The following is a 24,358-nucleotide window of genomic DNA, read 5'->3' as shown; positions in this document are numbered from 1 at the left end:
ACTGGCCAACAGTCTACTCCTCCCTTCCCTGCTATATACTAGCCCTATTTTCACTAACCTACATGTATCCCTCAGAAACCAACTACAATCTTGCTATTACAAAATAGCAAAATTTGCTATCAACCTGCCATCTCGGACCCGTCATTGCCTAGCCATAACAATTTTAAACTGGTTAGCTTTCTCCCACTATTTACAGTACTCACAACTAACTCTCATTCACAAATTGCTTTTGCTTTATGACCCTGAATACTGACCCTCTCTGCAGTCTATGCTACAAACATGTATTCCAAACAGAAACCTTAAGTCCTCAAACAAACACCTCCTAACCATATCTAAACTTAACAGACGAGCTGGACAAAGTCTTTATTCCTTCTCTATTGCTAAACTTTGGAATGCTCTTGCCTCCTCTATTACCCAAATAGATTCCATAAAAGCATTTAAACTCGCACTTAGATCTCATTACGTCATTACCCAAATCTGTTTTTGCAACCACCTCCCTATGCCATCCTAAATAAAGTACTCTCACTTCTATCTAACATATAGCCCTTCTTAATATCTTTACACCTCTTATTACTACACCTATATTTTTGTATTGCTCTAGTTACCTCCCATGTCTAGCCAGTTGACTGCAGGACTAGCCTCACAGAGAAACAATAACTACTTTCTATAATATGTGTTTACCTCATGACAAAATCCCACCGAATATGATTTTGTTAATATTTTTATTTGATGTTATTCACACTATTGTAACTGTATTTGGGGCTACCTTTTACTAATGTTTGGTTTATCCTCTATAATTTGTTAATACTGTTTATTTGTTGTTATATAGTTTTGTAACTGTTGTTGGAGCTTTTCTCCCCGGGCCTGCACTGAAAATGGGTCTCTCACCCAGTGGACTTTCCCAGTTACCAAATGTCAACGAATAAATAAATAAATAAATAAATAAATAATGGATTTAGACTTTCAGGGTTCCCCTATAGTGGGTGATTTCTCTGTTGTATTGCTGCCTGCAGTCATTTTAAAATACCATATTCTGCTCTCATATCTCCATAAACTTCAAAGCAAAATTTTGCATCTCTCCTCCCATCCCAACAAATAGTCCCATGTGTATTAATATGTGCTGCACAAAGTAGTGCAGGCTGAGTGAAACACATTCACAGTAGCATTTGCCTCAGCTACAGACTATTTACATGACTCCTTTTGGTGTCCATGGAATTGATGTACTGCTAAAAAGGTTGCATGGAACACTTATTCTGTTAGCTTAGCCTAGTGTTTTTTTCTGCTTTGTTCCAGTAATCATTTTTGTGGAGAAATGTTATTACTGCTGCAGCTAGTTAACTATATCAGAGCCCTCTGTGAGTGAAATTATTTAGTCCTACTGGATACAATAAAGAACATTCATTTTTTTTCTATCTGCCTTTCTGCTTCAATGCTTACCAATCATGAAGCTACCATCATAGTTGCCCTTATATTTCTCACTATGGTGAGAGTTCTGGTGGGTTGACAGTCACCAGAGCCCATTCATTCCTCAAAAGGTGAGAGCAGTCTAGTGTACAGCTGTCAAGTAGGAAGCCATGAGGAAATTATTACTGAAAATGTAGCCTCTACCCAGGGTGTGTGGTGCATACCTGCATCACTTCAGGGTCTACCAATGCCCCTTCATCCAATACATGCATTTTCAGAGTTTTCCTTGAAAATAATGCTGTCCCATAGGATTGTTTTGTAAAGATGCTGTTCTTCAGTGAGAGTGCAAGCACCTGTCAGTACTTCTGATTAACATTATATAAATGGGGTTTATATCGGAACATCAAAGGCTGATAAGTCCGAAGCTCACAACTTTGAACTTCAAACCCCGAAAGCTGACAACATTGAACCGCAGAACGGAGATCGCCATAGAGTGTGGGAAGGGAAGATTTCCCCTTACTGCACTATAGTGCAATCTCGGAGTTGGTATATTTAAGTAGCAGGGGTGTGGGGGGTGAAGGGGGTTTTCCCCCCTGCATAGAGCATTTTTTTTTTGGGTAGTTAGTATATTTTTTGTACGTTCGATGTTGTCAGCTTTCGAGGTTTGCAGTTCGAAGTTGTGAGCTTTGGACTTGTAAGCTTTCAATCATCTGATAGAGACCCTATAAATGAAAGTGGAATACATTCAGAAGATTGACGACTTCAAACACTGAAGCTGAAAACATCGGCCACACAAGGTCAAAACACAAAAAAAGAAGGCACATTGCTGCCAGCTTTTTAATAGTACTGAACAAATGCTAGTGTGTTGGATGAAATCACAGTACACCAGGGACTGTATTTTCCCATTCCTCCCTGTAGTTTGACTTCAGAGTTCATGTATATAAGTAACAGGGGTGTATGGGATACAGGGGGCACTTGCAAAAATGTTGGTTTTGATTGTTTCACTTTTGTGCGGTGAATGTTTTCAGCTTTTGAATGTATTCCATGAAAGCACATCACTACAATGCATGGTGTTGCATCTGGACCTGCCATATGTGTAAAAGATTACTGTGCAAGTTTTGTACTTAAAGTCTGACTTTGGCTTATTTAAAAAATTGTAGGAATTCATGATTTCCAGAACCATTGAACACTAAATCCTGCATATCTCTCCTGCAGAGCAGAACTAGAGAATATTCCTCTCCGTGCTGTTGACTTGATATGCATTTCTAATGCACTTTTTGAGTATATTTTAGCAAAAGCTCAATCTGTAGAGATGATGCATGATGATGTTTCTCTTTTTTTATTTTGTTATTGCTGCAGTTGGTTGAAGCAGAAATTACCTGTAGTCATTTGTGTAAGCATGACTATTTGTCTTCAGCCAAGAATTTAAATATCCATTTACTTATTTATTTCTAGTCTTCGTAACCCACCACAATAGAGTTTACTTTGAAAAAGACACCAAATATACCCTCAACACTCCCACTGTCATTACTTCCTAATGTCAAATTACTAATGCCTAAAGGCAATGCAATACTTGTTTGCATCTGTTTTTGTATCTTAGGGATAGCCCTTTGTAAGCAATAGGGAATATTACTTATTATTTTGTCAAATTCCCCATACCCCCTTCTTTAGTGAAGTGAGGTGGCCATTAACTTCCTCCTCTAACTCTCTACTTATGAGTTTACGATGTAAATCCGTAGTGCCTGAGTTGTCTTATTTTGTCATTGTACAAGTGGACTGCACATGAAGCAATTACGATGACCTAAAAATGAACCAAAAGAGATAACAGAGACCTGGAGTAAATTACAAACCAACACTGCATTATAAGAAGTCATAACATACAATATAAATGATAACCTACAGCACTAAGGAAAATGGTGTAGCCTATAGTGCCACTACTGGATAAAGAGGTCTCACAGGGATGCTACAAATGCAAATGTGCTGGGTTCCATACCAAACAATACAAAGCAGCATAGGGAATACAGGAGTCAGGTTGAATAATAATATTTGGTGCAGTGTTATGCCTGGAGACATGGACAGTTAGTAGAGAACAACACACATCCTGCATCTGTCACACATTACTGCAGAATGAAAAGGATAGAGAATAGGGAATGGACACACATTGGGCAAAAGACAATGATAAAGTGAAAAGAGTGGGTTAATGGATAACTATTGTGGGCTATTTAAGGCACCAGATTCACCAGTCATAGAAAGGCAATAAAGTTTATTGTACAAAAACATTAAAATGCAAGCTCTTCCTAAAAACAAAAGTCTTAAGGTTAACAAATATTCAAGGAAGTACATTCAATATAGTCCCATACTGCTGGGAACCTCTTTCAGAAGGTTTCCTCTCTTTCTTTATCTCTCTGTTTCTCTCTCCCTCTCTCTTCTGGATTCTTGTAACAAAATTCTCCCATTTTCTACTATTGTCATATTCCAGGTGTTCATTCACTCTTCTGTCTCTCATGCAGAGCCAATGCTCTGGGCATCACACCTCCCTCCAACATGGAGAAAACAACACTGCATGGGTTTACTTAGCCTACCTTTTATGCAGCATTAAGTGTTTCAGCAAACAAACTTGCTTTAGCTAATACAGCAAAATGTTTATATGATTTTAAAGCAATATTCTTTTTTAAAGTCACAGCAACACTTTCCTGACATACTCTGCTACAAGTGACCTTCACCTCAGTGTGAAGCCATCAGTATCATGTCCAGTGAATACCTCTTATGTCCTTGATAGACCATAATCATTGTGGAGTTGCGTCTTACAGTGAATTTGAACAACTGAAGTAAAGGAGCTCCCTGGCAGAGATTGGTGTTATGATCTTGCTGTTTATGAAGCCACGTCCTGGGAACATGGCCATCTATCGAGAAGATAATATTTTTCTGCAGAGTGGGATCATTTTATTGCTGAACACTCATTCTGAATTGTGCAGTATTTTGGTTCTGCTTTGCTTAACTTGCCTCATACGTAACATGCATTGTACTCTTCTCCATTCCAGAGCTGCAAGAGCATTGCCCCAAGATCTGCCTCTTAGCCATCCATATATACCAGAATGGTTTGTTAACATCTGAAGATGCTGACACAGACTCTTAACACAGAACCTTATTTACATGGGGAAACAACATTATTTGTATATATTGCTCATTTTATTTTATTGGCTTTTTCCTTTCATCAAATCTGTAAGGGGCTTATTGTTTTGTCAGAATTGTGTACAGATTTCTGATAATACCCATCTGACCACAAACATGATCTTATTTGCTTTTTATGCCTGGTATTGACAGCTTCCTTATTGCATCTAATTTCTGTTTATTGGCAGACCATACCATTTTCATGGCTATCACATATCCCAATATATTCAACAATGTCATACAGTTTGATTTTAAAAGGATTAAGAGTTAATCTGGCTTATTTTAACAGCTTATACCCTGGCAAGATATGAGTTCAAATCACATAGTGGATGATGCCATACACACAGGCATGAACATACTGTCTATGGTGCTTTAAGATTAGATTAATGAGTCACTGAAAAGTTGCGGAGCACCACACAACTCAAAATAGAGGATAGTATACTTTGTTTTTCTTGAGCTTAAGCTTTTAAAGGGATTTGTCACTTTCCTTTGGTGAGGTCTAGTGCAGTCAGGAACCTTGACTTCCTTAACCTTTCAATGAATTCATCCACCTTAGGCATTTGGAAGCTATCAGATTTTGTGATGGCATTTAACCACTTAAAGTTTATTTATTTATTTTACATTTGCTGGAGTGTGGGGAGTGCCTTCTGTGTGGAGTCTGCATGTCCTCCCCACGGTTGGGTGGGGGTTCAAAAGACATACGTAAATGGGTGTGCCTTCGTTGAAGGTTGGATGTCGAGCTGGCACCTTGGCATTCGTGAAAATCTACTGCCAATTATTAGTGGACCGGAGTTCCGCTTTGGTGACCCCTAACCGGCAAAAGCCGAAAGACAACAACAACATTTGTTAACCGGGAAAGTTTGACTGGATACAGTTTAATTTTCAGCGGCGGCGTGGGGAGAAAAGCTCCAAATGTACATAACAAGTATAAATACAGTGAAATTATTGGTGAATTATCACAAAACTGACATTTGTTTAACAATATATATATATACACACAAGTTCATGATTTTCTCAAATACACACAGGAAATGGTTGGAAATTATTATCTGAGTAGGAAATAGAGATCACGTCTGATAAGGGAAACACATACATTTATAGTGGTTAACATATATGGTTTGAGACAAGACATCATCCTTACTTTAATTCTGTGAGACATACAAAATTCTAAACAGTAAGAGAACCAGAGTTTCATTCCTGTAATAAGGTTATCATTTATAGTTGATGTTTGAGTGGAGGTTAGTCAGAGTTTGTACAGGGACAAAGAAAATGCATTTTTAGGTGTTTCTTAAGGGATATTTTGAATTTGGATAAGGAGGGAAAGTTCTGCAAGAAGTAAGTTCCAGATTTTACTGGCTAAGTTGGAGAATAGTGATTCACCAGATGAGTTGTTGGATTTAACAGTTTGTACTAGCATTCTGTTGGAAAAGCGAAGGGGTTTAAGGTTACTGTAGGGGGTAATAATATTTTTCAGTATGGGTATACTATCTGGTTGGTAGAGATTTTTGTGAACAACTATAAGTTGGTTATACTGAAGTTGATAGGGTAGTTCTAGCCAGTCTAAAGATTTGAGGTTTTGACAGTGATGGGTTCTATAAGCTGATCCTGTGGCAAATCTGACAATAGTATTGTAGTAGCTAGTAAATTTATTGAGGTTTGATTTGCTTAGGTTTCCGAAGATGGGTGAGACATAAAGAAGGGTTGATAGCAAATGTGTACTGGCAATAACAGTCCTAGCAGATGGGGTTAGGAATTGTTTAATCTTGTATAAAGAGCCTAGTATCTTATTAACTGTTTTAATAGTTTTATCTATGTGAGCATCAAACTTAAGGTTGTTGTCGATGATTACTCCCAGTAGTTTAGTACAAGGTTCTGGGGAAATTATGGTGCCATTGTTAGATGTTATGGTGAGAGGTGGTGAGGGGACCTTGCAAATGGGGGAGAAGAGTAACAGTTTGTTTTATTTGGGTTTAATAGTAGATGGTGACCAGTGAGTCAGTTCTCTACTTTGTCAAAAATGATTTGGGACAAAGATTGTAAGTCTGTGGGTGAGGTGGCAGAGCAGATTAGGGTGGAGTCATCTGCATACTGAATACATGTTGCATCTTTGCAGATTATTAATGAAGATGGAGAATAGGAGGGGACCTAATATAGATCCCTGGGGGACTCCAAGGGTGATTGGTAAAAGGGAAGATAGGTTATCCGTCATAGAACTGATTGTTGTCTGTCACTTAGATAAGAATCAAACCAGCTAGTTGCTAGGTTATCTGTGGAGAGTGATTTTAGTGTGTCTAAGAGTAACTGGTGGTTTACCATGTCAAATGCCTTGGATAGGTCTAGGAAGAGAGCTTGTTGTCATTACAGTTTTGATTTATTGTTTAAGAGAAGGGCTGAGGTTGTACTATGGCAAAGCCTAAATCCATGCTGGGAGGGGGCTAGGAGAGTGTTCTGATTAAGATGGGCTAGAAATTGCTTGTGGATACATTTTTCCATTATTTTAGCCAAGGGAGACAGGATGGCTATAGGCCTATAATTTGAGAGTTCAGTGGAATTTCCCCCTTTATAAAGAGGAATAATGTGGGAGATTTTCCAGATGGAGGGCATATAAGCTTCGAGAATAGTTCTATTAATTAACATTGAAATGGCATATGCTATTTCATTAGCAGCTTTTTGGAGATACTCTGCGAGTAGTAGGTCTGCTAAAAGGGTGGTGGGTTTCAGTTTCTTAAGTAGGGACTTAATAAAAGATGTTGGTACTGGATCAGACTTGAAGGGGGTGTTATTATGGGGTCTGGGATTTGTGGTACTTGGGGAATTGGGAGATAGTTTGTTGGCTAGGGATTGCATGGTTTCTGTAAAGAAAGTGTTAAAGGTGTTAGCAACAATTTTAGGAGGTTTTTGGCGGGTAGTTAAGGGGGTAGGGGTAGATGATTGACCTAGGTGGAGAAGTTGTTACAGAACCTGATAATTACATCTGATTTAGGGGCTAATGCTATAAGGCTGTTCCTGTCACTGTCTGACTGTTATATTAGTCCCATGTTAAGCATCTTTGAATACCTCCTGTGGTTCTGACTCAGGTATTCTGTAAGGTTTTAAATTAACATTTTTTCATGGAATGGACTGAATATAATATTAAATTAGGTTTGTTTTGCCAGATGGCTTTGTAAACACTTCCTTCTTCTTTGACAGTCATTCCTTGATTTCCCGTTTTTATGAATAAGAGGGTTTATCACCTACTAGAACTGTAGGCAGACAGTTCAGTTTACCAGTCTCTGCTATTAAGCTAATCACAGTGGTTTATGCTTCCTTTCATGGCTTCAGCATGTTTCTGTGATGTATCTGCTGTGGTCTTCTGTACCCTCATTTCTAATTCCATGGTTTACCTCATTTATGTTTTCCATTATTTCAAATGGACACAAAAAATTAACCAAAATTTAATTTTGTGCTGAGGAGACCAAAACTAACACCTGATATCCAGCTTTAAATTCTCTTTTCCTCACACTTCTATTATACATCTCTTCTTGTGTACTGTGAGGTCCCTCCAGTCATTGTCAGACTATGGGCCTCACCCTCTTTTCAGGTTATCTTGTCTATTATTATAATGTTTCATAAGACTTTTAAATGGGATTTTCTTGCTTCCTAAGTTTCTCTGGCATGATCTGATAGTCACTGAAGATACTTCCCATATAATAACTCAAAAAGAATGAACCCTGCCAAGGCTTGCACCACGTCTTTAATGATAGACAAGAGGCATAGTTTTAACTGGCTCCAGTTTTTGCCATCTTACTCAATAACATGCTTCAGTATGGACTTTAATGTTTGATTAAAATGATCCAATAAGGCTTCTATCCTTGAATGGTACACTGAACATTTTAATTGTCTGATCTTAAAGAATAAACATTGTTGGTCCATTATTCTGGATATAAATGGAGTCCTTTGAGTAGTTAGCATTTCCTTAGGTATCAGTATACTAGAAAATAAAAATACTAGCTACCTAGGTATAAATTTAGCATTAGCCTTATGTAGTGAGATGTCTTCAGGGTACTTGGGTTCATTGTTTAAAACAACTCAGCTATACTGAAACCTATTTCTGGATTTTACCAATAGCTCAACAATGTTCATAGCAATATGTCCAACTGGCTCTTCCATGATAACACTGAATCAATGATTTTTTTTAAAACCTGTGTATGAGGCTGTCTTCTGGCATTCAGTGCATTCAGCACAGAAGTTCTTAACTTCTTTAATTATTCTGATAAGTAAAATCTTGCCATGATCTGTGCTTTAATCTACTCCATTCCTAGGGGTGCTCCTGTTACATGACTATATGCTAGCCTTTTCATTAGTCTTCTGAAAGGTTTATTAACTAATAGTTGGCACACAACTTTCTATCTATCTTGATTTACTCTGTACAAGTCAATGTGTAGTACAAAGTATGGATAAGAAGTAGAAACATGCTGTTACACTTCTTTTGCTGCAGCTCTATCTATATTTCTCCTTGCAGTTCTCAAAGTATTATCCTCCCACTGTTCATTTTTAAAATTTAAGCAGATTACCTTACAGACAGCCAGTGTTAGACTTTCCTTATAATCAGATTATTGTAAGGCAAAAGGCATTACTTTTCTCCTGCCAATGCATGCACTGAGATTTCAGTGTCTAACGTTTATAAAAGGAAACACATGCTAATATTGATTATTGTTAGCTATCACTGTCAAATTTTATAGAACTATTCATTCATGGATTGGATGCATATCATCTTCTTTCTTCTGCTACTTCTGTTAAATGTTCTAGTATTTTAAATTAACAGGAATTTATGGACTTGTTTAGGATTATCTTACCTCTCAGTTCATGTTGTATTTACTTGATTTGTCTTGTTTTGACAGAAGTAGGTACAGTACTATTTCTTCCATGTTTACTGCACTAGTGAAATCTTTTTTACTGGTACATTTTCCTTCTTAAAACTCACCAGTTTCTTTTAATTCTCTGTTTCTGGTGCTTTCTTTTTCATCCTTGAGAGAAAGCTTAGAATTCTGCTCAGGTTATGTGCTTAATTCTTCCAAAACAAACATCTTCAGTAAGTGATCCCTTCTCGTTAGTTCTGCTTGTCATTTCTAGTCTATGCTTTGAAAGAATTTCAGGCTGCTACATTTTATTGTATATACTCTTTTTTTCTATTAATTCTACTCTTGCATACTTTTCTGTCATAAGTGTATGGTGACATATCCCTTTAAATGGTGTGTGTTTTTTTCCTCTCTCTCTGTGCCTGTAGCCAAATATTTCTATCTTTAAGGATTTCTAACATTGTGACCTACTTGTTGGAGTCATACAGTCTAATGAATGTATCTAGTGGTTGCTCTCCCTCTTTTCTGTAGATTTATTCACTTGATGGTTTCCATCCCAACACCGATAAATAGGTTTAGAAAAAGGCGTACCTTTTTCCAATTCTTTCCTAAGTTACTTGAAGTACAGAAAATATTTCCATATTTTCATGTCATATGTTAAACTGAGTACTACACTAAGGGTTCCTATTAAATGATCGAAGACGCATTCGTTCTAATGCGTCTTGATCAAACTTGAAAGCACGAAAAGGCAAAATAGCAAAATGGCATATAAGCAAATTCTTTCCCTGGGAAAGAAATCACTTGGCCGCTTCCATTACTTTGCCATTTTTGTGACTGTAATGTGATCTCAGAATTGGTATATTTAAGTAGACCCACTTTATTTAATGTTTTACATTTTTTTCCTTTGTAGAACAGTGATTTTTTTTCCCTTGGAAAAAAAATTGCTGTTCTAAGTGTTTGAAATTGTAAGCTTTCACTTACATGGGTTCGATAAATCATTGTTCGCTTTTTTAAGTGTTCGATGATTTAACATAGATCCTACACTTACAGGGTGAACTATCTTCTCAAAATGCTTTGCACTTCTAGATGAGTAATGGGATACAGTTTTCTTTTTCCAGAAATGCATACTTCTTCAACTGATTTGTTAATAAGGGGTTTCCTTTTAAATACATAATGCCCATTTAATAATGTGATAATACTGCCTGAATTAAATATCCCTTGCAGTTTTCTGACGCAAATTCAGACATTGTACAAAATTAACTTTGCAGAAGTACAGTAGTACAATCCAGACTCAGCCATTCTTACACATAATTTATAATATTCCATAGGCAAAGTAGCATGTTTTTCAGCATTAATAGTTTTCACATGTATATGACTGTTACTACTACTACTAGTAATACAAAATAGAGCAATGTGACCCTTTTTCCATATTTAAAACAGAGTATACCCATAGCTGAATCTTTCTGCTACCAACAGTTGACATAAATTTAACTACATGTCTAGTCTGCTCAGTTCTATACATGGTTCCATGACCTAACACTCTTTCTGCAATTATAGAAAATGTTTCATTGTTCCTAGGGTCAATTTCACTCACCCAATTTCTTACAACAATAAGTAAAGAGCTTTGAAATTTGTGAATAACTAATATTTTTACAGTTTTATTTTTAGAATGTTGCCCCTCAGGCTCTAACCATAAATTAATTATATTTTAAGTCAAATAATTGTGATTCTACAGTTTTGTTTGGAGAAAAACTCCAACTGTGAAGGTTTTGAGCTTGTATCACTAAGTTAATACCAGCTTTGGCAGGTAATGCATTTTTACCTTTTGCATAGCCATGATAGTCCCTTCCATGTCCCTTAAGGCTTACAGGCTTTTCCCTTCAAATGGGCTGTGAGGATCATGTCCCAGTTAACTTGGTTCCATCTCTCCTGGTGGTGGACATACAGCTCAAGGGCTACAAGATACAACTCTAAGTTCTGCTTTCTGGTTAGCATTTTAATGACAGAGCTGCCCCTGGCATGACTGTCAGTTTGGTCACTGCCACTCTGTTCAGTTGCCGATGTGATAGTCTGCAGGAACTGTTCTATAGTTGTAATCTTGGCAGATGGGCCAACAGACAGACACATTTGACAAAAAGAAAACAGGAAAATATACTCCAGGCACACACCATAGGACTTACTTTCTAGTTTTGGGCAAATTATGCTGGCATATGTGTAGGCAGTCAAAGGTACAGTCATAGTACTCTGTCATGGAACAGTGTGTCAAAAAGATACCTGCAGTCTCTACCAATATGGACTATTTAAAGAAGCAGAGGTACCACTCTTAGCAAAACAACATAGCTTACTGTACAAAAAGAAAATATAATGTTACTGATATAATGAAACTGGACACCTATGGATGGATTGTAAAAATGAAAATAAGATTAAGGAAGATGCCCTACGCTTTATCAAAAATCCATAGTAAGCACCTTCAAAGCAGTCCCATACTATGCTTTATCAAAAATCCATAGTAAGCACCTTCAAAGCAGTCCCATACAGCTGGGATACAGTCTGTTTCAGTAGGAGTCTCTGTCTTCTCTCTCTCTCTCTCTCTCTCTATGAGGATCTCAGTAGCTTTCTCTACAGTCTTCTTATGACAGGACAACCTTCAGCTCCTTCTTGGAGTTTTATTCCATGTCTTCCTTCACTCTTCTGCAATTGTTCCAGAGCTGATTTGAACACAAAACCTGCTCCAAGAAGGGCAAACAACATTCTGCATTGGCTTACCTTTGTCCTATATATATATATATATATATATATATATATATATATATATATATATTTTTTTTTTTTTTTTTTTTTTAAATTAAAAAAACCTACAGCAGATAATACATTAATGCTTCTGTTTGCTGTTGAGGTGTTCTTCTCATTTAAAATGATAGCATTTTTTTCCCTGGCTAGCACAACAAAATTTAATTTCTAGATATTAAAGAAATACTCTTATTTATTTTATACATTTGTCAAACAGGTATGCCAACTGGACACAGGTGTCCCTTTTCAAGAGTGACCCAGGATCACTGTCTGATTAAGAAGCATGCTCAGACTCAGACAGCAGGCAAATAGAGGTGGACCTCAGAGCTTTAGTCCTCTGTGTTAACTACAATTTTTATGTTTTCTGTTTTATTTATCATTTGTTGACCAGGTATGTCCTACTAGGCTACCAGCTTCTTTTTAGGGAAGACCTGAGGTGGTATTTATTTGGGGGGAAAACCTGGCAAAGTTACCGGGAAACTTCCCCTACTTGTTGTTGTTGCTAGTGGGACCCATTTTCCATTCTGAAATAAAGGATGAAAATATAAATTGGGTGATAGTAAAATAAAACAAGAATTCTATTGGTAAAGTGGTAAAATATAGAAAAAAAAATATAACAGGGGCAATTGCAAAAGAAAAAAGAAAGGAAATGGATGTAAAAGATCATATCAGCTAATGGTTGGGGGTTGGTTTAATGGTAAAGGTGTGTGACAGACACAAAGGTACAGTGTTTAATTCTCATCTGTGGCAGGGAAATTGGTTATGCTTGGAAATGGCTCATCAAGGCAGCTAGCCTACTAATTAGCTATGAAATATGAATTTAAGGGAAAATGAAAGTTTTACAGTGTTTTCTGTAAATGTGACTAGTATTAAGAATATAGTAAGAAGAATAGGGATTTTGGAGCGGTATAATACATCTAATGTCAATCTAATTATATTAGAAGACACATGATTTTTAACAAATGAAGAAAGATTACAAATAGATACACTATAGTGAGGAAAGATAATGTAGAAATTGGGAAATGAGAGATGTTCTGGAATAACTATACCCCAGAGAAATACAAGAAGACTAAGAATTGTTGATTTACAATGGAAAGAAAAAGTATATAGAATTATAAAGTTATATGAACTCAAAAAACAGTTCTACCATACCACCCTAAGGAGACTCATATCCAGTTGTAAAGATTAAGGGTTATTATTCTTTATTAACTTTTTAAACATAATTCATCAGAATCAGTCTTGGTTTAAATACTATAGCATACAACCACATGACCAAGGAAAATGTCCAATCAAAGACTTATATTAGTACAAAAGACCACTCCTGATTGTGTAAGTGAAAACCCTTTAAAACTACATTGAGCTAAAAACTGTTTTCTAAGGGCAGCAGAAGGCAACCAATCAAAAGTTTGTATTGCCAAAAATAACCTACTGAATTCATACTTTTTAAGTAGAATTGGTTATTTTTAGCAATACAAGATTTTGATTGTTTGCTTTCTCCTGCAAATTGCAAATAGATTTTTACTAAATGTATTTTTAAAGAGTTTTACTTACTTGATCAGGCAGGATTGGTCTTTTTTACTAATTTAAGCTTTTCATTGGCCATTTTCCTTGGTCATGTGGTCATATGCTGCATTTTTTATAGAGACTGAATTGTATGAGTTAGATTCTGATGAAGTTCTGTTTAAAAAGTTAATAAATAACAAAAACTCTTAATCTTTACAACGGGATATGTGTCTCCTAAGTGTGCTATGGTAGTACTGTTTTTAGCGTTCATTGGTTTGTTTTGTTTTATGCCATTTCTTTTGCATTTCTTTTGCATTCCTATAACATTATATGCTTACATTAATTGTAAAGAAAGGGAAAGCTTATTTCATCAGACCTTAGACTATGTAGTGATAAACATGAATATGATAATAACAGGAGACTTTAACTTTGATTTAAGGGGCAAGTGTAAAAATAAAGGAAATTATATAAAAATGTTAGAAGTCATAAGATTTGGTAAGTTAAGACTTTGGGACAAAATTTATGGACTTATGAATGGAGTATGTATAGAACTGAAATAGAGTATTTTACAGTATCAGAGGGTTTACTTATAGGAGAAAGGAAGTTAGTTGAAACAGGATTTTCTAATCACTTTGCAATATGACTAGACATAAAGAAAAATATAAAAGTAGGCGAAGGAATAAAAAGTATACATGAGAAAGCATGGAATGAAGAAGGAAAGATATTAATAATACAGTTGTGGAAAGATCATATTACTAAGCAAACATTTTATAAACATTGGTCTGAATGGTGGATGATAGTTGAGGAAAAATATAAAAAATGTTTTTTACAATGGTAAAAAGTTAACAGAAAAAGATACTAAGGAGTTAGAAAAGGACATTTCTTTATATGGTCAAGAAAAAAGTATTAGGACAAGTAAATATAGATTTAACTGTAGTACCTGATGGAATATGATATGAAATGTATAAAAATCTAAGAGAATGGCAAGATACCATCTTTTAAAGATTAGGAATGAATGGTTAAATGAAGGTTTTATGTATAAAGAATTATGAAGTTGAATAATTCATATGGAAAAAGAAAAATAGAAAAATTAAAAAAAAATGGATATCAAAAGTAATCAATGATAATTACTATAAGATATTTATGAAAATAATACAAAAGATTTAAACCTAAAATGGAAAATATTATGGAAAATAGTATATACAGTATAAAGTGGAAGGGCTGCCAAGAATTATTAAAGATAGAGAAACTGAGGATGACATCATGAATTGAAAAAAGGAAGTGAAAAATCATGAAAGGAGACCTTAATAAGACATTTGATACAATTGGACATGAGATCTTATTAGTAATAATGAAAGAATATTATATAAGTGAGAAAGGAAGGAAATTAAGTATGCCAGCATATAGTAATAATAAAGTAGAAGTACTCATAAATGGCTGGTTAAGCCAAGAGGTGCATATGAAGAGTGGTGAAATACAGGGATGCCCAGTGAGTTCTATACTATTTGCATTACTTATGAATGCGATAGTATGTGAAAAAAAATAAGGAGTCAGGGTATATAATACCTGATGAGTTAAGAATTTCAGTCTTGTTAACATATGCAGATGACATTATAGTAAATGCAAAAAACAAAATTTAGATAAAAGAAGTAATAATTTTCACAAATGAGTGTTTAGAGGTGATAGGGATGGCTTTAAATAAAAAGTAAAGGTTTAGGTGATGTAGTAAAGATAGGGGATATATATTTTGCAATAAATGACATTTCTGTGTTAGGTATACAATTTGAGAATTAAAAATATAAGTAGAATTCAATGGGAAAAACAATAGTAGAGATAAAACAAACCTATTTTTGTAGAGCATATACATTATCATTCAGAAAAAAGGCTTATTTGCAAGGGTGCCCACAGGCAGGTGCATTTGTACCTCCCTGGAACTGGCTGATCGGGAGAGTAATTTTTTTTAAATAAAAAAAATATATATATATATATATATATATATATATATATATATATATATATATATATATATATATATTTTTAGGGAGTTCTTCTTTAAGAACACCCTTTGCATCCAGTCACACCGATGCAGAAAATCTGTGTGACTGATGGTTTACTTCTTCATCTTCCACTCCCGCACAGAATTTGAATTCCAAAAGACGTTTGGACTGCAGACGAAGGTTCAAGTGAGAGGTAGGTGTGTGCATGTGTGTGTTTAAGAGTTTAAGAGGTGTGTGTGTGTGTGTGTGTGTGTGTGTGTGTGTGTGTGTGTGTGTGTGTGTGTGTGTGTGTGTGTGTGTGCAAGAGAAATAGGTAGGGGTGTGTATGCGTGTATGTAAGAAGTAGGTAGGTATGAAAGTTGTCAAGGTATGCCAGTTTAGTGTCACTTCAAGTTTCATTGTGATGCTAGATTGCTATGATTTATTGCCTTTTTATGTACATTGCAATGTTTTAGGGTCTTTTTTGTTTGTCTGTTTTTGGATGAGACATTTTTCAGCTGCAGTGGGATCTTTTTGTAGATAAAAAGTTCATATTTAGAACTCTGTAGAATAGTATCTTTGTGGAGTGTACCATTTAAATGGGAAAGGGCAAGTGCAAGAAAATGTATTGCAATCTTTAAGATACTGACTGTTGTATGGCTTTTACTCTGTTCAAAAGAAGTTTTGCTTGAAGGAACACCCATTTTGCTGATTTCTTTAATGGGGTAAGTGTGAAGAGCTTTGTGGTCTACAGAAAAACAGTTTTTAAGTTTGTCTGCAGTTTTTCTTTGGTTGCTGACATACGTGTGGAATTTAAAAAAAATGGTCTATGCTCCTTTGGCAAATAAGAAAAGGTAGATTGCTATTAAAGGTAACTGCCCTGAATGCTTAGAGACATAACTGTAAAACCATTAGTCATTAGTCCAGAATATCTGAATAGACCCTGGAAAGATCAAGGAAAAGGACCATTGAGAGACTTTTGATGTCTAAATTGTATTAAACAGGATTTGAATCTGCTAGTGCAGTTTGTGTGCCACAATGTTATTTGAGTTCATGTTATGAGTCACCGAGATGACCATCTTAATTCTAACACTATCGGCATGTGAGTGGCATTTTATTATTAGGAGTCATTAGCTGAAAACTTGCAGTATTATCCAAGAAATAAATAGTGACTGTTCCAATGATGCCATCATGAGTATAATAAACAGAAAGCCCTATGCGAGTGAAAATGAATGGGTGGGTGCACTCTGTGAATCCAGACACAATGCAATGAAGCAATGACTCACAGAGCAGACACTGAGTCGGTACTCCAGAGAGGATATGTGCCATTATTCTCCAAAGAAAGGTCCTTGAAAATTCTCAGATGAAAGTTAAACAGAGCAAAGGACCAGAACGTGATTTACTTTAGAATTCTAGAAGAAACGAGTAAAGAAAAAATCATGACAGCACATACTACCCTTTTTAACAGGTTACAAAGGGAAAGTGTGGTAACTAAGGACTTGATGAGAGCAAAAGTTTACCTTTTTTTTACAGAAGTGGGAACAAGGAACAAGCAGTCAACAGGAAACTAAGAAAATTATTATTTTTTTACTTTGGCAGCATGCTGCATGTGGATTGGACATTCTAAATTGGCCCTAGGGGTGTGTGTGTGTGTGTGTGTGTGTGTGTGTGTGTGTGTGTGTGTGTGTGTGTGTGTGTGTGTGTGTGCGCGCATGCGTGCGCACCTTCTGTGGAAGGTTGGGTGCTGGTCTACCAACTCAACACCGTAAAATTCCACTGACAATCGTTCTGTGGAGCAATGATCCACTGTGGCGACCCCTAATGGGAGCAGCTGAAAGAAGAAACAAAAGGTAGGTATGTGTGTGTGTGTGTGTGTGTGTGTGTGTGTGTGTGTGTGTGTGTGTGTGTGTGTGTGTGTGTGTGTGTCTGCATGTGCGTGTGTGTATGTGTATGTTTAAGGGCAGCCGGTTGTTTTGCAGTGAGTTGGAAAATTGCTGGAAACTTTACTCTTGCCGTTTTTGATGATGGTGTGAGAATAGTGAAATATGTAATTCACGATATTAATAGTACATACAATGAGGTGGATGTGGGATGGTCTACTTGGAAAAGAGTATGGGAGACAAGATAGAGCCTTATGGAGCCCCTTTAGTCAGGGTGGCAGTTGCAGAAGTTGCAGCACATATCTAACTACAAAAACTCGTCAGTTACAAAATGTCTCTGAACCAGACTGGACATGAAGTAAGTGAGAGAAACAAAACTGTGAGATGAATAGGTCAAAGCCTTTTGTTAAGTTGATGAATACTGACTAGGTAAAGTTGTCTTTATGTATTTTGAGAAAGATGTTTAGTAGAGAGTATATAAAAGGTGATCATTGTGGATCTGAAAGACTAGGATTTTTGAATGTATTCACTTAGTTGAGTACAAACCAGCCTTTCAATGACTTCCCATGAAAAAGAAGTCATGCCTTTCCATAACGTTCCATCTGTGTTGTCGATCTTCACCAATCCTTGACAGTGGGTTCGGTTCCGAACCTCGGAACCAACTCGGCCATATCTTCCAGCTCTCACTCTCCAAACTCTTGAGCCAAGCACTACCCATAATGCTCCTCACTGAAGTTATCTCAGATTGAGTTTGCTCAAGAAATCAGTAGATAGAAAGGGAGAAAAAGATGGTGAACTAAAGATAATACTGACCAAGGCCATATATAAGTCCTTAAAAGGCAACTAGCTAAGGACTAATCTGGTCTACTAAGAGACTTGGGATGGGAGAAATAGGGAGAGGATGTCAAGGATTGGTGAAGATCGACAACACAGATGGAACGTTATGGTAATACATAACTTCTTTACCTGATCTTGTTAATCTTCACCCAATCCTTGACAGTGGGACAGAATCCCTAGCTACTTTAGCCTTGGGAGGTCTCATGGAAGACTATTACTAAGCACCATATAGCCAAAGAATGCTTGACCAGTCTAGACCAGATCTAGTTTGTAATGTGTGATAAAAGTATGATGAGATGATGATGTGGTTGCTGCACAGATGTCATCTAGAGAAGTTCTAGAATGAAAAATGGCTGATGTTGCCATAGCTCTTGTTAAATGGGCTTGAACTGGTTTGTGAAGTTGGAGACCTTTAGAGTGATAAATAAATGTGATGCAGTCTCTGAGCCACTTAGCTAAGGTAACCTTAGCATCTGGATTCCCCATATGGAGCGAAGAGAATGCTACAAATAGCTGATCCGATTTTCTAAAATCCTTTGTCCTGTGAAGATAAAAACGTAGATGTCTGTGATCATCTAGTAAATGAAGGACATATTCCCCTTTGTTAGAAAAATTAGGGAAAAATATTGGCAATTGTAGAGACTGATTAATGTTGGTTTTGGATACTACCTTTCATACAAACAATGTATTTGTTCTGAGTGCAGTTCTATCTTTATGAAAAATCAACTACGGTGATTTGCAGGTTAGGGCCTGAAGCTCAGATATTCTTCTTGCAGAAGTAATAGTCATGAGGAATAAAGTCTTCCAGGACAAATATTTAAAGTCACACAATGCTGATGGTTCAAAAAGAGTCTTACTTAGGGCTTGCAGGATAACAGTGACAACCCTTCCTTAAATGGAGGTTCCTTAAATGGAGGTTTAAGTATCACGAGTCCTGTGAAGGCTGCCAGCCTAGCTAGATAGAATTGCGCAAATAATTATGTGTAATTGTAAATATTAATATGATCCACAGGCTTGTTTCACAAATGTAAGAGAACTATGTTATGTGCTGAGCTTCAAAAATTTAACCACAGTGCACCCTGCTGGAAAAAAGCAGAAATGTGTATAAACGCTATGCCTATGTAATGTATGTTTTCATGGTAGAAAACTGGGACATACAGAGTTAACTTGCAAACTCTGAGAAAATAAGTAAAGAATTTTATGACTGGGTGTGATCTCAAACTAAAAGACATGATGTCTGGCCTAAGAGTTGCTTTCTAATGATTTAAGACAGAGATAATTACTAGGTTTCACATGTAAAGTGTCTTTTATTGTTCGATGACTTTCAGGCAGCTGCAGATCACAAAGAAATGTTACATTTTAGTTCTGTTAGCCAGAGAACTAAATCAAAGGTGAATTGAATGATGTAATCTGAGATGAGTCAGCAGTAATGTGTATTATCAATTTAAGAACTATCTCAGAGGGAAAGAGGTACATTTTGTATTTGTTTTGAAACCTGAACACATCATCTCATAAGCACTTGCTTTGCTCTGTAAGTAGGATTTAGATCTTAGTATTTCTCTTAGATAGGAATATAGCAAGATTAGTCTAGCTGTTTTCTATATATTTCCAGGATGGTGCAGTGGTACAGCAGTAGTGTTGTCACCTCATAGCAATAGGTTCTCCAGTTCGAGTCTCATCTGGGGCTCTATCTGTGCGGAGTCTTCATGTCCTCCCTGCGTTCATGTAGGTTTCCTCTGGGTGCTCTGGTTTCCTCCCACGTTACAAAGACATGCATCTGGAGTGTTTCTCCCTGGGCCTCCTATGAAAATTGGCTTTGTTCCAACTTGGACTTTACTGGTAAACAAATGTTAAATAAATATTTATGTCAGACTGTCCTACAATGTTGTTTTAAAGTATTTCCTGTGATTTCTGAACTCTATATTGTTACTGTGTTGAGTTAATAAGTATTGCGTTGTGCTTTTATTATTTATTATTAAATATATTTAAACCTTTTAACTGTGGCTGTTTTGTATAGAGATATTTAAGCTCTTAGCGTACTTGCATGTATTTGGTGATACCGTACAAGCCAATCCAATAGCCTTAGCCCTGGGTCACACTTTCTATTTGAATAACAGTATTATTACTCAGTAGAAATGGACACTCTTTGGTAAGGACCTTTATAGTAGCTGATAAGAGTTGTTGGTGGCAGTGATTACTACCTTATAGCCTGGTCAGAAGGGGTCATAGCTAGTGAACCTGTGCCAGCCTTCCCCAGGAGTGTCTGTATGTTTGTATATAAATCAAATCTCAAAGTGTGTGTGTGTCAACTACTTGGTCAGGGACACGAAGCACTGGTTGGACGGAGAGGGTACTGGAGGTTTCGGCTTGACTACGTGGCTGAGATCTTAACACTATAGCTGTGCCAGTGGGGAGTCTTATTGGGGATTTGGAGAGAAAGGAAGAAACCAGCCCCAGACTGACTGTGATCCCGGTGTGCTCTTAAGGGAAGTTGTACTTTACTGTGTGTCTACTTCTTATCCTAGTAGTAGAGGTAGAGGCCTAGAAACCACACAAACCAAAGTCCAAACTACAAATCCAATTTATTGACAGCAAAAACAGACCAAATGCAGTCAAGCACTTTCATCTTTAGCAAAGACGTCTTTAGAAATGCTTGGCATGGTTATCTCCAACTTTAAATAATTCTAATACATCATGTAATCAACATGTGATCAAACATTCACATGACTCAACTTTAGTTTAGTACACAAAACTTCAACACAAATTGCTGTGAATGTCAGGTAAAACTGCATAAAAATAAGCAATGAACATAGGTGAAACAATAAAAATAGAAATAAAAATAAAAATAATATTGAGAACAGAAATAGTAAACAAATCAGTGTTATAGCAACAAATGTATGAGTAACATGGCATAATCAGCCCTCAAGACTTTTTAGCTTTAATATAGGTGCAATAGAACAACATTCATTCAAACCAGGGGGGGTAAGGTCATCACACACAAGAACCCATATGAGCTCTTTCTTGAGAAGATGTTCATCAGTGCAAAAGCCCCTTGGATCTGTTTCCAAGAAATCAATCATCACAAATTTTAAATGTGACCAGGATAGGCAGAAATATGTCTGTACATTGCATTAATTGTCTTCTATGTCATGATTTTGTTGAGATGTTCATAAATTCTCTCGTTCAAGGCTCAACAAGTCTTGCCAATGTAAAATACTTTACACTGTTTGCAAAGTGCACTATAAACCACTCCCCTGGATGAACAATTAAAATAATTTTGCTCCTCATATTTCTTGTCTTTGATGATGAAAAAAGACTCACAACAGAGTATATGTTGACAATAATTACAGTGGTTACATTTGTACATACCTTTTGGTCTATTGGTACTAAGTTTGCCCGAATTCCTTTCCAGTAAACTTTTAAAACATTTGTCTTTCCTAAATATTATCTTAGGTTTGGAGCCAAATAATACATTACCATCATTGATGGAAGTAACAATAGGCCAAAACTGATTAATCACATCAACAACGTGATAGGTGTTTAAAGAAAAAGTAACAATCAAGGTTTGTTTGTACAACTTGTCTGAATTATGATCATCAGAGATCAATGGCCCTACTGAAGATAAGGAATAACAGGAGTTATCACAGATTGGTAATAGGGGACAGTACAGACCCTTACTCCTTTTGTCACATACTTCATCTTTGATGGATACTAAAAGATCTGGTGGATAACCTCTCTGGGTAAACATATCCAAGAGTTTTTCAAAATCTTGATCGCCACCAGAGGATTGAGATACAACTAGTGATGCAAGACAATCATTCTGCTCAACTTGTCCGCTATCACGTTGGAACTTCCTGGAACATGTGTTGCTGTCAGAAAGTGGTTGGAAGAAATCTCCCATTGCCAAACTCTGAGTGCTTCTTGATAGCATGGTTTAGATTTGGTTCCCCCTTGTTTGTTTATATGCCAGAATACTGACATGTTGTTTGTCTGAATCGCTACTGTCTCGAAAGGGAGGGCATCTTGGAATGCTTGCAACACGAACAGCACTTCTCTCATTTCCAGACCATTGATGTGCAAGTTGGCCTCCAATTCAGACTATGTGCTTTGGACTCTTTTTCCCAGATAATGACCCCCTCTCCATCTGGAAAGCATCCGTGGTCACTATGGCTTGGGGCTGAGGAAGAGTAAATGGCTGACCTAAGAGAATCTGGTTGTAGTGAAGCCACCATTTGAAATTCTGTTTGCAACAGTTGGTGATCAAAATTAGATGAGACATTGGTTGGTATATCAGAGACCATTGCGAAGCTAGTAACCGCTGCAGGATTCGCATAAGAAACCTTGCCAGAGAAACTAGAGTGATTGATGCAGCCTTGGAACCTAATGTTTGAAGAACAAGTTTTGCTGTAACCCTGTTGTTCTGAAGAATGCACCTGACTTGGAATCTGATGAGTCTCTGTGGGAGGAGAGATGCAATACCTGAAACAGTGTCAAAATGAGCTCCGATGAAATCCAGTTGCTGAGAAGGCTGAAGGCTGGACTTTTTGAAGTTTATCCTTATACCTAGAGATGTACAAAGATTTATGGTGTAGTCTCTTGCTTGGTCTAACAGATGCCTGGTGGTAGTGGTGAGGAGCCAGTCATCGAGATATGGGAAGAATCAAAAACCTTGCAGTCTGAGGTGAGCTGCAACCACTGCCATGCATTTGGTGAACACCCTGGGGCTGTGGTGAGATCAATGGGCAATGCTCTGCAATGGAAATGACTGGCTCCTAGACAGAAGTGCAGAAACCTCCTTGATTGTTTTTCCATTATTATGTGGTAATAAGCATCCTGGAGGTCTAGAGAGCACACCCAGTTGTCTTTTCCTAAGAAAGGAAGTATCAAATGAATCAAGACCATTTGGAATTTGATTTGGTGAGCTGCCTTGTTGAACTGGCTGAGATCCAAAACGGCTATCCAGTTCCCTGTTTTGTTGGGGGCTCTAAACAGAATCTTGAGTAAACCCTGGATCCTGTCTGGTCTGGTGAGATTGTTTGGATGGCTCTTTCATTGAGCAATTTTTGAATTTTTAAGACTGCTGCTTCCCTTTGATTGGGTGGAACATCTGGGAGTATTTTTGGGATGTTGGACCAATAACAAGTGGAATTTCATAACCTCTGGATATTATTCCCTGCACCCATTTGACTGAAGTTATCAATTGCCAGGCAGTTTGATGCAAGGATAATTATCTGCTGACTGAGTCCAGAGGAAGGCAGTTGGGCCCCCATTTAGGGATGCTGTTAGGAAGCTCCAGAGAAAGATTCTCTAGACCCCTGATTCTGCGGTCCATTTCTGCCCCTAGGATGGCATTCCATTGTTTCCCTCTGCCCTGAGGGAAATCTTTGCCTTGTGAGTCTTGGAAAGACCCTTTGGATTTTTTAAACCATAGTCTCCCACTTCTTTGGTTTCTAGAATATGGTCTCTGAGGAGTGGAGAAACATATGCCTATGGCAGATAAGGTCTTGCCATCTTTCTCCCATCTGGCTAGAGTGTCTTTTACCTTGGGACCAAAAAGCTAGATCCGTCAAAGGGAGCATTGATGAGTGATGCTTTAAATTGCTCCACAAAGTCACACAAGAGCATCCAGGAGTGCCTTCTAATGGCTATGCCAGAACCCACTGCTCTAGTCATCCCTTTAGCTGCATGGGCAGTGAGCCTCATGGACGAATTGGAGATAGCATCAAGGATTGCAAGCAGAGAGGTAACTTTGTCATGCAGCCCTTCAGTGACTGCTCCTGAGAGAGTATGTGAAAGTCCTTTGATCAAATCCCTCTGTAGTCTGGTAAAGTGCGCCATATAATTCAAGTACCATAGAGAAAAGGTTGTTGAAGCATAAGTGTGCTCTCCAAATCTATCCATAGTCCTATTGTCCTTGTTAGGAGTATGGATAGTCAGACTCTCTTCAGCAAGTTCCTTT

Source organism: Protopterus annectens, chromosome 1.part2 (genome assembly GCF_019279795.1).
Source record: "Protopterus annectens isolate FY-2018-M chromosome 1.part2, PAN1.0, whole genome shotgun sequence".
NCBI lineage: Eukaryota > Metazoa > Chordata > Ceratodontiformes > Protopteridae > Protopterus > Protopterus annectens.
The sequence above is the reverse complement of the archived record's forward strand: the minus strand, read 5'-3'. Positions refer to the sequence as shown.